The 16,281-nt window shown below is 42.4% G+C and overlaps 1 long non-coding RNA gene and 1 pseudogene across 4 annotated transcripts; both read left to right on the forward strand.

Annotated features, from left to right (window-relative positions):
* Positions 1-4,728: 4,728 nt before the first annotated feature.
* On the forward strand, positions 4,729-11,774 carry LOC123401960 (annotated as a pseudogene).
* An 81-nt stretch (positions 11,775-11,855) lies between these two features.
* Positions 11,856-15,651, forward strand: LOC123401961. 4 transcript variants are annotated; one of them, XR_006611208.1, is made up of 6 exons: positions 11,856-11,924; positions 12,015-12,111; positions 12,655-12,786; positions 12,992-13,449; positions 14,817-14,916; positions 15,036-15,651. It is a non-coding gene; the product is annotated as an uncharacterized LOC123401961 (long non-coding RNA). The 4 variants fall into 4 exon arrangements; XR_006611206.1 differs by having other exon boundaries at positions 13,405-13,449; XR_006611207.1 differs by having other exon boundaries at positions 12,019-12,111; positions 13,405-13,449.
* Positions 15,652-16,281: the final 630 nt, after the last annotated feature.

Here is a 16,281-nt window from a genome sequence, read left to right on the forward strand (position 1 = left end):
CCATATTAGTCAACGCTGACTGAGACGAGCCCACCACCAGTCACTGGTCTAGGAGCGCCTGCGTATATGGACCGGCCCACTGGCAGTGGTGCGTGGGCGCCAGTTAGCAAAACTTTCCTTTCATGTGTTTGGAGAAGGTGTTTCTTTCTTGTTCCTTACTGGTTAAATGGGTTTCTATTTGTCTAGTTTGGTGTTTTTGCAGTTATTTCCTCTAGTTTTCCTTTCAGTGTCTCTTGGTATTTTTCTTCTTGGAATTTTCCTTTTATTTCACGTTTTCAGTTTTTTATCATTTTCCTGTATCCAGTGAACATTTGGCAAATACGCAGTGAACAACTTTTTAAGTATTTAACATGAACTAATGCAAACCTAAATTGAAATTTGAGTTTTCTACTTCTTTAGAAAAGTTTTGCTTTTGTTGTCATTATCCTGTTTAAATATGGGGAACGCTACACATTCACTAGTATATATCTAATAAAACATCTATCACCATGATAACCGTCAGATCTCTGACCGCGCAGTCGCCAACAGCCATCCGATCTAACTCCCGGCACGCAGTTCGGTCGCCTCCTTCGATACATTAATTCCCGAAACAACAAACCAGCTGCGGAAACAACCGTTTTGTTTCGGCCCCGACAGAGCTGCAAATGGCTATAGATATTTTTTCTGTCCCAAAGATTTAATACGGGGTGATCGACAGATTGAGCTGACAGTTTTTGCAACAAGCATAATGTTGTGTTCGAATGTTTGCAACATGGACCGTATTGCGAAACTTTTGCAACATAGATATTATTGCAGGAATTTTTCTGCAACAAAGCTAATGTTGTAGATTTTTTTTAACTTTACGTTGATTTTATGAAAAATGTTCTGCAAAATAACTGATGTTGCAGAATTTTTTCTTGCAACAATGAAGATGTTGCATGAAAAAACCCAAATCCACGCGTTCGTCTTCCTAGCCAGACGAGCCTCGAAACACCCCTACTATTATCCAGTATCAGGAATGTTTGTCCTGAAACAACAGGTGAGTTGCAGAAAAATAAAAATGACTACAGCAGACGCGAGGACGCTGTCACCGTCTGATCAACACACGATCAAACGGCCACGTAACCGGCGAACGGCCGCGCGCGATCAACCGGTAGAAGTTAATCTTTTCCCTTTAAATATATGAGTTTGCATTTTGTTTTAAAAAACATGTTCATTTTATTTTCATTGAGCATTTATTCATTTTATGGATTCTCCTCAAAAGTAAATCAATCTACTTTCTCCCTATCTCAGATATGAATTCCCTATTCCCCGATCTGTGACCTCTATCTTTCACACATAATATATATTGCTCTTTCGATACATAACTTGATAATTGCCCCACTGCGTCCATATGTAAGTTGGCCAGTTAGCGCCACACTGTGGGAGCAACTTCATTCTTCTGATGTTTACGAACTTTTGGACGCCTGGTCTTGGAAAGGTTCCCAATTTGTTTTTGATTTTTTTTCTGTTCATCAAGTTTTTTTTTTAAATCTTGCTATTGTATTCCCTTTTCTATGTTTCTCTCCTTTATTTTCCTTTTTTCATCATGAGTTACTATTTATTTTTCGTAATTGTGAATACTTTTTAGTTCAAGTAAATTTTTCAAACCGTGAAACAAATTTCAACCTACTAATTTTTAATTCACATACGTTGTTTTTTGTTCATGAAATTTTTTCAATCCGCAAATTATCTTTTCAAATTGGCAAACATTTTTTCAGTTAGGGAATATGTTTAAAATTCATCAATATTTTGAGTTGCACGAATTGTTTATTAAATTCATGAATGTTTTTACTTAATGATATTTTAATCTCATGCATTTTATTAATTTTTGATCATTTTTAAATTATGTATTATTTTTTAAATTTGCATAAAAACTAAATGCATGTACTTATTAGTTTTTTTAATTCATGAATATTTCGAAAGTTGTGAATTTTTTAGAATTTGTGAAAAAAATGAAACTAATATTTTTCGAATTCATAAGATTTGTTTTAAGTTTGCGGACATATTTTGAAGTCATGAGCAGTTTTTGAATTAATGATTTTTTCTGAATTCAGGAATATTTTCAAATTTCTTGACAAGTTTTAAGTACACGATTTTTTATATTCTTAAAGAATAGTTTACATTCAGGATTTGTTTAAATTTGGATACATGTTTAACAAGTTGTTGGCTCTTGTTGGGAAGCAAGCGCATTTATTTTTACGCTCGCAGCCTTGTGCGTGGCGTCACTGGACCGAGCAAGTACAATACGCGACAGCGATGCGACACATGGGCTGACGCAACAACAAAGGAAAAAGGAGGCGTGTGAGCAACGTTTCTCGTATTGCTTGGTACGAGAGATACATATCCCGAACAAATGATGGGAATATCCTATTCATCGCTCTATGTGAAGCGGTACCTAGGCTTCGCACAGAACGGAAAGGAAAGCGATTTTAAATGGACTGGCCCGCGTCCCAGTTTTGGGAACCTTCTAGAGGTTCCAGGCGGGTTTTTTCTTTTTACTTTTTCTTTTTTCTTTTCTATTTTATTTTTCCTTTTCTGTTCTTGTTTCAAAAAATTATTTTGGATTTTCAAAAAATGTTCAGTATCTTTAACAAATGGTCACAATTTTAAAAAAGCTTCTGTATTTTCAAAAAATTGACCCTGATCTGAAACTTTTCTTTTAAGATTCAAATTTCTTCTCAGATTCAAAATTTATTCTTAACATTGCAAAAATAATTGTGTTTAAAAAAATCGTGGTTACAATTGTTTGGGGGGGGGGGGGGGGTCGAAATTGTTTGCCGTTTTAAAATTTTGTTATTAAGATTCAAAAAATACGCATGTTTTAAAAAATTGTTCATGCTTCCAAATTTGTTTAGGACTTTCCAAATTTGTCCTCAAGATACAAAAAATGTTACTGCTTTAAAAAAAATTCACTCTTTCAAATTTGTTCGGGGTATTTCAAAATTGTTTTCCGTTTCTAATTTCGTTCTCAAGATTCAAAAAAAATTCGTGCTTTAATAAATTGTTCGTGCTTCCAAATCTGTTCATGACTTTTCAAAATTGTTCTCGGTTCTAAATTTTGTTCTCAAGATTTCAAAAAATATCCTAGCTTTAAAATTATGTTCGCGTTTTTAAATTTCTTTTCCTAAAAACATTCATGTTTTCAAAAATGATGGAAAATTCAACATTTGTTTTTTAAATGAAAAGAGAAAAGAAGAAAAAACAAACCAAAAAGGAAATAAAGAAAGAATATAAGCAGAAAAGGCAAAAAAGAAGCAGAAATAATAAAAAGAACTGCGCCAGCCCAGTCGAGCGACCAGACTGTGTGTCCGAGGGACTCCCTACCGCAGAATTTGAAACACATCTTGAGAACACATTTTTCAAAATTTGTTCCAAATTTCACATATTCAATTTTTTTTCTGAAGTACAAAGAATGTTCCATATTCAAAAAGTTTAGAATTTCAAAAGTTGTTCACTTATTTTAGGAAAAGTAAAAACCAATCGAATTTTTATGTTATAAAAATTGTTTAATATTTGAGAAAACAATTCATTTTAAAGTATTGTTCCTAATTAACAAAAATGTTCATCAATTTCAGAAATTGTTTCCATCTAAGATTTGAGTTGACAAATTAAAGAAAATTTGGGAATTTGAGTAATGGCTCTAGGTTTTGAAGTTTGTTCATGTTTTTAAAATTGGTTCATATTTTCACCATATGTTTGTGGTATATAAAAAATGTTTTCATTTTACGTAAGAACATTCGTAATTTCATAAATGCTCGTTTATTCAAATTTTGTTCACAATTTTCTATAAAAATGTGTATGCTTCAAAAAATGTACGCGGTTTCAACATTTTTTCGCAATTTTAAAAATGTTCCCATGTTTCAAGTTCTGCTCACTTTTCCAAAAATGCATACCTATACGTATTTTGTTCATAATTTCAAAATTTGTTCATGATTTTCATAAAATGGTCCTGTTTTTAAAAAATAGCCTCATTCTCAAAATTTGTTCAGATTTTCATAAAAATGTTGAAAGCCCACCAAAGGTTGTACCTTCTAACTAGTTGATCCCATCAAAATGGAAAGAGGCAATAGGTTGATCCATTGCGCCAAGTCCAATAAAATCCATATATTCAAGAAAATGCGTACAGCTGAAAAGAGGGAATCTGGTTGTTGTTCTTTTGACATAGAATTCATTTTTTTTAATTAACACTCGCCACTCATTAGAACTCAAAAGTTATCAAAACCCACTATAGTTTATGAGTTTCCCAAAAGTATATATTTTCAAGGGTATTTGGCCTCTGAAATGCATATTTACACCATATTTCTGTGTATAACAAGGTGTAGAAATATGTATTTTACGTACATTCCATGCTTTTATAAGTAGTTTATGATCTTTAGATTTTATAATTGGTTTCTTGCATGCAAACACTAGAAATCACTAGAAATGTGAGGAATGCGTACAAAATTACTGAGATAATCTTGAGAAACTTTGCATTGCATTATATATTGTTCCAACATATGTTACCAATAGTAAACTCATTATCTCTACTATTAAAGGAGGATCTGTCGTCGTCGTGATGGTTCGACCTCGTACGACTCCCACTTCCTCCCGCTAGCGGTTCTACCGATTTTTTTCATCCCTTCATAAACCAATCGATAAACCAACCGATTAAGATAAAAACCCGTCGCTAGCACAGCCAGGGTTCAATAAAAAAACCCTGAAACCTACTAACGCACCCACGCACGACCTGAGCGCAACCGGCCCCCAAATCCATCGCTCGCCGCCCCCGATGACGCGTCGAAGCCACCGCGCCTCGCCGCCGTTCCCCCGCATTATGACGCCTACGAGGAGCGCCGCCTCGCCGAGGAGGTGCTCTACCTGCACTCCCTCTGGCGAAGCGACCCGCCCACCCCCACCTCGGCTCCTGCGCCACCCGCCGGAGGCTCCCGCCCCACCCGCGCTCGCCCAACCAACGGAAGCGTCGCAGGATCGAGCGCCCCGCCGCGGAGCCCGAGGGACCCGGCGCCGACTGGTCCCTCGCGCCCTCCCCGCCCGCCTCCCCGTCCCCCGCATCTTGGCCCGACGCCGCCCCCTCCTCCCCTGCGCCCAGGCCGCATCCAGAGCCGCAGCCTTCCCCCGCCTCGCTCGCGCAGCGGGACGCCCTCCGCGCCGCCGAGGAGTTCTTCTCCGGGCGCGGCTCCTCGGACGAGGACGGCGACGACGAGAATGAGGACGGGCAACCTCAGCGAGACCTGCAATAAACAAACACCAGGCGGGCGGCAAGCGATCTTGGGAACCAGCGGAGCGTGCGAAGGCGGCCAAGCGGACGACCGAGATGGAGGTGTGGCCGTCATCACCATTTGCAACCCGCCAGTCAACTCCCTCTCCATCGATGGTACCGTCCTTACCAGCAGCATCCATCCTGGTCTTGAATCCCATCCCAATCTGTTGCTCTGCCTGTTTTATTTTTTCATTTATGTTGAATTCTCCTTTGTGTTTGATGGGGAGAGCGTGATTCGCTACCAAGAATTGTGTCGCTAGGCTTAATCTTGCCTTTGTGATTCAAGATTGGGGACGTGTGTGTTGTTGGGGCAACTTGCTGGTGGATGCGCAGACACACAGCCACAGCCACAGGTAATCAACGCCGGCCGGCGAGATTCTAGCTCAGAGAGACACACACACGGTCAAGACAAGGATTTGGTCCTTCGACATTGGGGATTTTTTCTCTCTCAGCTCACTCTGCTTTGGGGCAGAGGAACTTAGTAGAACAACTTAGCGCTTTACAGAATCAGAATAAAAAATTTAGTTGTGCGCGCGTGTGTGTTTCTTTTTGAGTGATCTAACTGTCGCCTCTATAGTCAGAACTGTTCTTGTCACCTGTTAGGCTGCTGTTACAACAACTATGCAACGAGTAACAATTAAAATTGACTCTTTTGCCAATCCTTTGACGCAAAATCACATGGCATTCTACAAACCATCTGTGTCTGATGACCACAGGTTTATGCACCAAACAATTGGCCGACATTAGCGCAAGTTGTTCTCCTCCTAACAGAAGCATGCGTAGGATAGTTAGCTGGAATGTAATTAGAAGCTATTGCCTCTGAAGATTATATAAATACACTGTCAGTGCCGTAACTTGTCCCCCCGTTCAAATACAGTGCCTCCTCGCGTATTCAACCGTATGCAGCGCACACGTGACATGTCAAAAGTGTCGCAGGCCCACATGCCAGTGGCTGGGGACGCGCCACGAGGATGTCGTGGTGATTTTCTTTTACGGTCCCTTAATCCCATGTCTCTCCGGTCTGAGTCGCCACCGCTTCGTACCCTCTCATCTTCTCCCGATCATTGCAAGGCGATGGCGAAGCTGGTGCGGCACGGCACGGCGACCGGCGGCGGCCACGGCGATGGATGGCCCGCTTCGTCGACGTCCAGGCGCGTCGCTGGTGCTTACGGCGGAAGCAAGACTCAGAAGCCACTAAGTGCAGATTGCAAGCCCCGGCAAGCACTCGCTTGCTGGGAAGGAAGAAGAGACCCCGACAGGAACTCCCTGCCGGGGACATAGACAATGCCACAGCGAGACCCTCCCGCCGAGGAAGAAGGACTGAGCCCCGGCAAGCCACCCTTGCCGGGAAAGTTGACAAGGCCTCGGCAGGCTATCGCCTCCCTGCCGAGAGGAACAAGAAGAGCCCGGGCAAGGTAACCCTACCGGGAAGAAAGAGAAGGCCTGAGGAGAGGCGCGGGCCGAGGGTGCCCTCGCGACCTGCGAACGCATCCACCGACGATGCATGAACCACGCGTCCGCCCGCACGCCAGCGCAACACCCCGGAGTTGCCACGTGTGGGTACGTGTCCAACCCCCCCTGACGAGGTCAGGGAAGTCTGTCGAAGCATTTAATGCACCTCTGGCAAGGCAGTAACACTGTAACTGTCGGTCGGCGCTGCTTCACTCGTGAACCCACCATTCACCCACTGAGCCACTGTGGTGACCCCTTCGCCTATAAAAGGAGGCCCGAGGCTCAGTAGTAGGGGCCTTTTGGCCTTTTGACCAATCGAAAGGCTGTAAAAGGGGATAGATCGACAGTAACCCAAAACGAATAACTAAACGCATGCAGGAGTAGGGTTTTACGCATCACGCGGCCCAAACCTGGTTAAAAAGATCTTGCCGGGCCCTGACTGTTGGTTCTGCTCTTGCCGCGACCCCTCTCCCCGCCATACCAGCAAAAGGGGGACCGTTGAGGCACCCATAGGTGTCGATTCTTCACCGACATCTTTGGCGCGCCAGGTAGGGGGATCGCCGGAAGCAGGCCAGCGTCAGTGCCGCTCGATCCGACGAGCCGCTCGTCGCCGATCACACATGCACCAAGGCTTGGGACCTGAAAGCTCTTACTGCCCCATTTCTGACTGCACAATTCAGAGAAGAATTCAGAGACAATGAGAAAATGCCTTTGAGAAAGTTTTCAGAGAAAGTCGAGACAAAATTTTAACATGGTTGCAAAGAGAAGTGGGCTAGAAGAGCAGCAGTTAAGCAGATTAGAGGTGAAGATGATGACCAATACAATATGTTGTGGGATTATCTACAACTTGTTGTTTGGAGATGATGGTGCAACTGCACACCCACATTACATGGCAGCAGAAGAGGAGGTCCTTGTAAGCCAGAATGCACCATCCAATATCTTGTATGATGAAGGATGGCCGAATGATCTTCATGATTTCCCATCCCTTTGATTTTCACTTGTAGATCCGATCTAGTGTTAGTTCATGAATGAACTTCTGCTGCATTATAGTTCATGAATGAACTGTTGCGCATGTTCGGGTTCAGAGACAAGAGAAACCCTTTTTTTTTGGCATGATACTGATGTGTATTGATATGGAGTTCATTTTGGCATGAAAATTATGATGATATGTTGTGTTTAGTCAATTAAGTTGTCCTAATTTCAGTCAAATAGTGATGATATTTCTGAAAATTGTGTTCAGTCAAATAGTGAGTTAAGTTGTCCTAAATTCAGTCAAATAAAGATAACTGAATATTTCTAAAAATTGTGTTGATATGCTGTGTTTAGTCAGTTAAGTTGTCCAAAATTCAGTCAAATAGTAAATTGCAATTGAAAACAGGACAATACAAATCTTTGCCATTTAAAGAGAAATGTTGCACTTGACTGAAACTCACAACATAGTAACTACCGATGCTTGCATTTGACAAGAACACAAACTACTTAACACATGACACCTCTGACCTACTTCTTCACTACTAGTGCAAACAAAATGGCACACAAGCCAAAACATATACTGATGGTGCCGCCGTCGTCGTCGCGTCTATAGAATTAGGGATTTCCTTTTTTGATTTGGGAATTGAAGGAACTGGCCATCCAGGGTTATACAGGCACAAGGGCTTTTTTACGACTTTAAACTACAATGCAGAGGGTTCTTCGTAAAAGAATCGGCATAACATCCTCACGGCGCACCCCCAGCCACTGACATGTGGGCGTGCGACACGCTGGCATGCCACGGGTGCACTACATACGGCTAAATAAGCGAGGAGGCACTGTATTTGAATGGAGGGACAAGTTACGACACCGATTTTGTGTATTTTGCAAGTTTAGGAACCAGACTAAACGCGTCGAACAAGTTAAGGCACTCACAGTGTATTTATCTCTTATATAAAATATTATTGACAAATCTCTTGGCGATGTTAGTTTTCACCATGACTTTTTCTTTCTTTCAGTACTGCTAAGCTTAAAGGAAAGCTATGAAGAAGCTCTTGAGAGGAAGGATGTCAAAGCTATTGTTGTTACAGGTATTAGTCAGTTCATTTTTCTAGGCAACTGGGGAGCGCGGGCCCGACCCACCTTCTCCATGCCCGAGCATGCATTGAAGAACCAAATGCTATTTGTTTCAGTGAGGAAACCTTTTCTTATTATTTCAAACCTTTCATAGGGAAAGGAGGAAAAAATTCTGGAGGATTTGATATTAGTTCCTTTGGGGGTCTTCACAGTGGAAAAGGTATGTTATACTCATCTCATTGTGCTATTCTTGTTGTTTCATTACTGTTTGAATAGATTATATAAATCTCACCACTTTTTATGTGTGTTTCTAACAGTTGAGCAGCCAAAGGTTGGTTACATATCAATAGACATTCTCACTGAACTTCTATAAGGTATATGATCAGTCTGTCTTGTCTCTTGATTTATTAGTGTACATAGGTAGTAATTTTTGTTGAATATTTCCCGTACTTATTGTGTTAAACAGGAGCAACAAAGCCATCAGCGGCTGCAATTGATGGTCTTTGTCTTGGCGGAGGATTAGAAGTTTCCATGGTACTTTTCTTGTTTATCATTCCCTAGATCAGTTGAATCAAGAGGTTCTATCTTACATGATTTTTTCCCGTGTTATATTAGGCATGCCATGCAGGTATTTCAACTCCCACTGTCAATTAGGACTTCCAGAACTTCAACTTGGTATCATTCCAGGATTTGGAGGTAAAATTATAGCTTTCTTTCATGTTATTGGTAGCAGCCAGAGAAAATTTGTCATTTTAATCCTTTTATACATGAAGTGGAGTGGCTCTTAAACCATGCACTTTCCTGTTAGTTTTATAGCACAGAAACTGTTGATGCATAGTTTGTAATTTTTTAAACACCCAGAAATATATTAGGGGCTAAGTAACATTCATAATTGTTAACAACCAATTATGGCACACAAGAAGGAACTGTGCCATGCAACACTCTTCCAATTTCAAAATTTAGCAATAGCATTAGTAGCCTCATTAGCATCGCACTTACTCTTCACCAAGCTTACGATTTGAAGACACCACATAAGTCCAAGAGCCTTCTTTAAATCAGAAAAAGGTGATCTGTCCAGTGTTGGCACTTGGCACAGAAAGGAGACGATGCACATAGAGGCAATTATTTTCTAGGATTATTTGGAAGGTGCAAATCAAGTGCCAACTGAGGACACCCCAACAGGTCGCCCGAGGATTTCGCTTGCACACGGAGCCGGTGTGAGACGCGGGCAACAAGGCGTGGTGCAACGGCCCCCGCATCATTTCACGAGGCTATAATCTCTACTATTAAAGCGGGATCTGCCGTCGTGATGGTTCGATCAACGATGGTTCGACCTCTCGATCCCACGTACAATTGACACCCGCGCGTAAAACAGACAGCCCACCCGGCGTTCGACGTGACCCAGAAATCAGCCCAACGAAAAAAAATCGCTAACACGTGCACACGTCTCCGCCTCCCCCACTCCCAACTCCCTCCCCATCCCGATCCCCATCCTCGCTGCCTCCGTCGATTGTGCTCGTCGCCTCGTCACCTCTCCATCCGCTGCCGCGATCCAGAAAACTCCCTCCCCATCCCGATCCCGATCCTCGCTGCCGCCGCCGGTTCTGAAGCATGAGCAACATTACAACACGGGTGAAGAGACGATGGGGCTGACAAGGAGGGAAGGGAGGCAGAGGCGAGTCAACTCCAACCTGCCCGGTCACCGGCCGGAGGGGAGAATGGCGGAGACGACGGGGACGGCTTCGACCCACCGGCTCCGGCCGCGCGCCGAGGCGGCGGTGGCGTCCATGGTGGACGTCCGCCCCCGCGAGATGCCACCTCCACCTTCTTCTTCATAAGCCATCTCTCTCGTCGAAGCCGCCTTCCAAATTCAGCCACCAGCGGAGAACGGAAGATCCTCACTCCATGGGTGATGCAGATCCTGAGTGCCTACTTCCTGGTGCTGCCGCTGCGGGACGAGGGGGCCATCTTGCTGGGCCTCGGCGCCCTCCCAGGCCTCTTCGTCGGCTCGCTCGTGCTCACCGCCCTCGCCGCCCCCGTCGCCTCCCTCGCCTTCTCGCTCCCATCCGTCCCCAAGTCCAAGGTCCGTTCCTTTCTCACTTGGGTCTTTGCAGTTTGCTCGTGTTTAAACGAAAAGAATTCTTTCTGCCACAACTAGACAAAAGCATTGCAAATAATGCAAGGATCCAACAGAACAGAGGACTGTACTTCCCTAAACATCACACCCAAGATAAGAATTGCAAACCAAATGCCTATCTGGACTTGGTTTAAAAACACACGCACGCATCCGCGAGAACCTATTTACTATCTAGCAGAAAAGATTGTACGTTACCAAGTGGTCAATTTGGTAAGCTATCAACAAAAATTGCAAAAAAAGAAAAAAGATTGCATGTTTTTGCATTGATCTGCCATTTCATGTGTCTTATGTCTAGGGCTGCAAGTCAATTTTAAATATAAGCTTATGTTATTTTCCTTTGATGAGCCCCTGTTTTTATTCAGCTAATTGGCGATGGCTGTTATTTTCCCTTCACTGACACAAGCTAATTCTGTCAACTGTACCTGCAATTTCAGGCTTTGGTTTTGATACACAGATTCTTCAGCATATCCCTTCTTGTATTTTTCATGCTTTGGTTTGCCTCGAAGCCGGGCTCCCGAGCTACCACCCAGGTAACGCACACTGATAACATGGTGGATTTTTTTTTTGTATGCATGATTAGTTTTCCCTGTAGTCCAGCGCAAAAAAAAAGTTTTCCCTGTAGTCCCATGCTGATATTACACAGGAAAAAATGTTTTTGAATCCATCTGCCATCTTGCACTCCAGCCACTTTGGTCGTTTCCTAAATTTCCTAATCGAAGAAGGCAGGGCTAAACTTATGTTGTTTACTTTTGTTCATATTATGATCAAGTCAAGTGAAGATAGTTTAAATAAACCTGCTGGGTGGGGAAACCACAGCTGGTTCTACATAGGTGTGAGAATAAGCTTCTTTCTTTGGGTAAGCCATTTCCTATTACGTGATCATGTTCATGTTTTTAAGATTTAAGTTATCGTCCATTTGAATTGCTCTCTCCATCTGAAGTTGCTCTGCTTAATCTCACTACAATATCATCCACTTGGGCAAGGGTAATTGATGTCATGGACAGTGAGGTATCATTTGACAACTGCACCAGAAAATATCAGTAACCCCTTAGACATTTTGTATGTTCTTTTCAAATCCTTATTTCTCTTTTCATTCAGTCAGGTTCAAGATTGTTTGGTTTTATTGGGGCTGGTGCTACGCTAGGGCAACTTTTTGGTTCTTTGTTTGCTGCAAGCATGACATGGATGGGACCCTGTACGTATCTAGGACGTTCTCTAAATAACATAATAAGCTCCTATCTTATTTTTCATGGATGCGATGTCATATTTACTAAAATTTCCTCAGTTCTGCTCCTATTTTCCTCCCTCTTGATGGAACTTGCTGCACTGTCATCCAAATTAACTGAGCAACTCTTTTCGTCTTAATGAATGCAGGATAACTGCCATTTCGAAAAAAAAATCCATGAGTTCTGCATTTCTATTATTTGTGTCAAGGGATATACTTCATGCAGTGTAGTCCAACTGATGCATGCTGTGACTCTAGGCGTCTAACTATTCCACAACAATATTTGGTGGTGAATAAAACAATATAAACCAACAAATCATGACATGTCTTATCCAAATAGTAGTTAGAAGACTCTGCAATGGCCAGCATAAATTAGTGTTTTTCTTTTCATTCGTACGACCTGTTTAGATCATAGGTATTTTACCTCTAATCTGAACAAGGCATTATGGTAATTATAACATTCATCTTGTTCTATCAATTTCTGGGTATGATTCAAACAAGTATTTATTTCAGGGTCATATCCTTACAGTAGCTGGTATAACAGTTGCTATTTGCGCATCTCCATTCATTGCTACCTCAAATTTGGTTGCCCTTGCTGTATGGCCAACTTGGGTTGCTGTTGCTGTCACTGAAACAATTCGAAAGGTATCAATAGACCAGGGCACTCTTACTGAACTTTCTGTACATTTTTTCTACCATTAAACGTTGATATAAAAAAGATACATGTAATGGTAATGCATATACAAAAGCTGGGTAGTCATTACCAATGAATCTGTGCAGATGCACTCTATGTTTGGTTTTGGTTTAGTACCCTCAAATGATTTCGTATGAAAGAGCTTATGCGTTGTAGTACCCTGGTGAAGGCACACGGCACTTCTCTTGCACATCTGAGCCCAGAGGGATGCAGTAAGATAATTGATGCAAGTCTGTTTGCCATTTCCGAGAGTTGCTCTGAGCTCGCCGAGCTTGATCTTTCAAACTGCATGGTCAGCGACTATGATGTTACGGTGTTGGCATCCGCGGAGCGGCTCAAGCTCCGTCTCCTCTCACTGTCCGACTGTCTCAAGGTCACACCTAAGAGCGTTCCATTCCTGGGAAGCATGCCTGCATCGTTGGAGGGCCTCAACCTAATAGGTGTCATATGCTAAATGGATCAAAAGAGAATGAGACAGTGTCTCAAATATTCTAATTCCGTTGTTTAGTGGAGATTCAAATGGAAACCAAGGCTGCATTAATCCTAACAAGAACTTCGCTTGGATGCAGTGATATTTTCTGGACATGAGAAAAAGCAAGGATTACACATACGAGGTACGGTTACATCTCATCGAAGAGTTTCAATGAACAATTGGAGGGCTTATAATAGCTTTTACTTACGGCTAATTATATCATGTGAGAATCTGCTTTGTTAAGCCACTCAATTTTTTTTGCATAGCAGAGCTAGAGAGTGAAACCAGCTATCTCTACCATGTTGCTTGCCACTGCGATTTGATGGTGAAAAAAAGTTAACTGCATCGAATACAAAGTTCCCTTGCATAGTGTAGGTGTGTAAGAGCATCTACAGTGGGAACTTGCAAATCCGACCCCTCAAATGTCCGCGGACACACCCGGCCAGTGACCGGGCGTGTTTGTTTTGAACCCCTACTTTTTCGTTCGTGCAACGACACCTTTCATATTTTTTCCCCATATGTTCGGCCACTTGCACGTTATTGGTGGAGAAGAAGAAAGCGAAAGAAAAGAATTAATAAAGAAAGAGAAAGGGTCGTCCAGGGTGGGATTGCGTCCTACATGGCGGACTGACCGGGCATGCCCGAGCGCGTCGACGAGCCCTCATACCGTCCTTATATTTAAGATGGATATGAGGGTACCGATCAGTCCGTGTGTTTGAGATGGGTATGAGGGGTTAAGATGGATCGTTTTTTTATGACCGATCAGTGAACGGACGGGCTGCCTGGGCGTTTGAGGCGAGTTTGGGGTGTTCGGCTGTACCTGCTCTAAGGATGCTTTAATCGGATGATGAACTACACCTCTTCCAAAAACACTCAACCCAAATGGAAGCCCTGGACCATCTTGTTTTTGTCGTAGGTGATGTGTTTATTACCTGCTAAAGTTGTTGAAGGACACCACATGCACATCTATTTCTTGCCACCATGGGTATGCATTATTATGACATAGTCAGTTGGGTGGAACGTGAGCAAAAAATAAATATTTTTGTACACACATGTTTGTAGTGTATAGCTCTCATGTGGATGTAGACGTTTGTTTTGAAGAATCATGACTATAGTGGGAACAATGAACCCAGCCAAATAAACACCCAAGGTTAACTGAAAAGTGTATATGTTGCAAATTTAGGTTAGTGGGTTCCACATGAGGTCATCATTCTGAACCAACGTCAACTGTTAAAACTCTGGCATATATTGCTCCTTAAGTTAAGTTCCGCTGAAGAATCAATATGGTTGTAAGGTATAATACGTTATGTTTGTGCTTTAAATTGTCTCGTGCATACTGTGATATCTGCTGCCTAACTAAATTTATTTAGCTAGGCCATAAAATCTTTACTTGCTTTTTGAATCTTACATCCTCCTTTTGTTGGCATGAGTAGTGCATAGTCTTCAGGTGCAAATTTTTTAATATTTTATGTTTTATTTGCTGAGCGCTACTAATTTTTCTTTGGATAGACATAGAGGATGTGGGTGCGCCGTGCGGGAGTGATACGTGTCGGCCCTCATTGTATGTTCATGTCCTACTCTTGTGATGCTCCGATGGTCTTCTCCACAGGTCCACATCAATAGCCTTCGATAGTTTTTATTATTCATTCACGTGTGTTTTAGATTTGTCTTTATCAGAAAAATGAAAATGGTGTACATCTGAGTTAATTTTACATTCAAATGGAGCAGGCGAGCCCTACCACACCTTTGAGCTATGGCAATTCTACATCCTATAATACAAACATGGAATCTGGAGGAGGAAATGTAACACATCGCTCTTGTCTCAGTGGCTGAGGACGGGGGTTTGGGGCTATGGCTATTGGCATTGGGCCAAACCTTTGTGGTGGGGAGATCTAGGCATATTTCAGCTTATATTTGGAAGCTTGACTGAGTTTCAACTATCTATCTTTTGGCGTAGTCGATGCCACATGGTGGTCACGGGAGATCGCTGGCCTCTTCTCAGTGAGATCTATTTATGCGGCTCCGATGAGCGACGGGCGATGACGGCGGCGCGTCTTCGGCTCGCTTTAGTGCTTGCAGTCGTCGCTATGTGCTCTATGAATCTGGATGTATTTTTTATTATTTTTGGTGTTTGTTGTACTACAATGTATGAAGATGATAGATCGGATGTTTCCCTAAAAAAAGTCTAAGCTCATGTTTTTTCTAAATTTGGAGGATAGGAACCAATCCTATGTAGGAATAGGAATCCATACATATATATTAACCAAAGGGATCTAAAAGAAATTCCTAGAAAAATATTATTCTATAGAATTTCTATGAAATTCCTCCAGTATGGTGTTGCTTATTGGAGTGCTTTCTACATGTGGTGGAACCGAGTTGGTGCGCTAATCACACACTCGTAGGCTGGGATCCTTGCGATTGAAGGTTGACTCATAGCTTTAGTGTCTTTGTTAATTGTTTTGGATCGTGGCAACGCACAATTGTGATTCGTACTTCTGCATGATATCTTTAATTTGCTTTGAACCAATTACTAAGGCAAAGTCATCGATGCAAGACCCATAACAACTCTCCAAGAAAGGGGTAGTACTATTTGCACATAATATGTCACACGCCAGAATAACTCGGGGGTGGGGTGTTGATGGAGCTGATGGTGCCAATGTAACTTTGTATTGCACTAAGGGGGAATTTTGGTGCACCTCGTGTCAGTCAGTCCTATAAGCCACCAGCAAGCTGACAAGATATCAACAAGACTAACTCTATCAGTGTGATGAGACATTATATTCAAGAAATAGAGGTGAAAGCAAAGCAACCTACACAAGAAATGAAAAAAAAATCTTGCATCAGCCACAGAAAGAGGAAAGCATGCCTTCATAAACCATAGAACTACACTAGTAGAAAACAGAGCTTTGGTCCACTTGAAGAAATTCCATTAGTCCCAGTTCACCCACGAACCGGGACATATGGTGTCATTGGT

This window comes from Hordeum vulgare, chromosome 6H, assembly GCF_904849725.1.
Source record: "Hordeum vulgare subsp. vulgare chromosome 6H, MorexV3_pseudomolecules_assembly, whole genome shotgun sequence".
Lineage (NCBI taxonomy): Eukaryota > Viridiplantae > Streptophyta > Magnoliopsida > Poales > Poaceae > Hordeum > Hordeum vulgare.